General features: G+C 45.5%; 1 pseudogene; it reads left to right on the forward strand.

The window, feature by feature from the left end:
• The first annotated feature begins 768 nt into the window (after nt 1-768).
• Nucleotides 769-1,648, forward strand: LOC105511841 (annotated as a pseudogene).
• The last annotated feature ends 451 nt before the right edge of the window (nt 1,649-2,099 follow it).

Here is a 2,099-nt window from a genome sequence, read left to right on the forward strand (position 1 = left end):
TTGCTGGATCATATATTAATTCTACCTTTTTTTCTTTTTCTTTTTTTTTTTTTTTTTTAAGACGGAGTCTTGCTTCTGTCGCCCAGGCTGGAGTGCAGTGGTGCAATCTCAGCTCACTTCAAGGTCTGCCTCCCAGGTTCACGCCATTCTCCTGCTTCAGCCTCCCGAGGAGCTGGGACTACAGGCGCCAGCCACCACGCCCGGCTAATTTTTTGTATTTTCAGTAGAGACGGGGTTTCACCGTGTTAGCCAGGATGGTCTCGATCTCCTGACCTCATGATCTGCCCGCCTTGGCGTCCCAAAATGCTGGGATTACAGGCGTGAGCCACCGCGCCCAGGCACTTCATTCCTTTTCATTGCTAAATAATGTTCCATTGTTTGCGTATGCCATATTTTATTAACATATGTCCTTTCCGCAACTGATGGATGTTTGGGTTATTTCCATCTTTTTGGCAAACGTAATTACGTTTATATGTAGGTCTGCTGCTTACTTTGGGTTTTTCTTTTCACAGAATTTTTAAAAACGTTTTTAGAGATGTGGGGTCTACTATGTTGTCTAGACTGAACTCAACCTCCTGGACTCAAGTGATCCTCCTGCCTCAGCCTCCTGAGGAGCTGGGACTATAGGTGTGAGCCACTGTGCCTGGCTTCTTTTCATAGACTCTTTATGGAAAAATAGAAATTGTTTCCATCTTGGTAGTGATGATTACCGCATACCTTCACTCTGATTTAAGGATTTTGGGACCAAGCTCCACTTCTTCTCTGAGGATGGAGAAGGCAAAAGGCAAGGATTGGACATCCTCAGAGAAGTCGAGGGAAGAGGATCAATCAAACACAATTGCTTTGCCAGGAACATCAGCAAAGGGAACCAAAGGAGAAATATCTGCTAAAGATGAAAAAAACACTCTGCCCAAAATAGGCGGCAGAGTACAGAGACAACCCCAAACCTCAGAAGAAGATACCAATCCCCTCATCACCCTCTAAACTGCCACCTGTTAATCCGATTCACCGAGACATTCTGCGGGCCTGGTGCCTACAATTAAAGGCAAAGCCACACAGGCCTTTGGTGCCAGAAATAAGCTCCTGTGTGCCTTTGCCTATCCAAATCAAAAGAATTTTCCTAGCACAGAGCACAGCAAAAGAGGTCAGAATCCGGAAATCATTACCAAAAAAATCAAAGGCGGACAAAGGGAAAACGTCCCTGCAAAGCTCTGAGGAGACACATCCTCCTGAAGTGGCTCTTCTCCCTGGGAAGGGGTTGCCTGCCCTAGAAGAGTCTGCTGGTCTCCTTGAGGGAGTTAATACAGTTGTGGTGACAACTTCTGTTCCAGAAGCTTTGCTGGCCTCCTGGGCCAGAACTGTAGCCAGGGAGAGGGCACCAGAAGCAGTGGAATGTCCACATGAGGCCCATGGTGTCAAGTGGCTTGTGGTCCATGGGAGAAGTCTCCCTGCAGATACAGATGGTTGGGTTCACGTCCAGTTTCATGGTGGACAAGCCTGGATTCCCAAAAAGTAAGAAGGGAGAGTGAGTGCACTCTTTTTGCTTCCTGCCTCAGATTTTCCACCCCCGTACCTTGAAGACAATATGTTGTACCCTAAATGCATTCACAGGTACAAGATCTTAATAAAAAGCGTCCGGTGGGAATAGAATATCAGGAAAAAGACCACATCTGTGGTAATTAATGGCAGAAAGGCTGGACAGTTGATTCTATGGTGCTGCTGACAGGTGAACTCTGGTGCTCTCCACACCTGCTTATGGGCCATGCAGACTGGTGTGGTGGCAGATGTTAGCCTAAGACCCCTAGCAGTGACTGCTGTTCCGTGGGTGGACATATAGACTCTTACGTTTAAAAATGGAAAAACATTTTACAAATTACCATAAATTCTAGCTAATACATAGAAAACCTCATTCATACTACCTTTCTAAAATAGATATGACTTCAGCAGCTCTTTTAAGTGGGAACCTCTTCAGCTGAGCATTGTGAAGGAGTTGAGAAAACAAACAGTAGTTTGCTTCTCTGCTCAATTTCCCTGACCCGAATACTGACTACTTTAGGAGCTGCTTCATTCCAATTGCAATTTCATAAAATGTAAAGTAT

Source organism: Colobus angolensis, unplaced genomic scaffold, assembly GCF_000951035.1.
Source record: "Colobus angolensis palliatus isolate OR3802 unplaced genomic scaffold, Cang.pa_1.0 Scaffold205, whole genome shotgun sequence".
In the NCBI taxonomy this organism is placed as follows: domain Eukaryota; kingdom Metazoa; phylum Chordata; class Mammalia; order Primates; family Cercopithecidae; genus Colobus; species Colobus angolensis.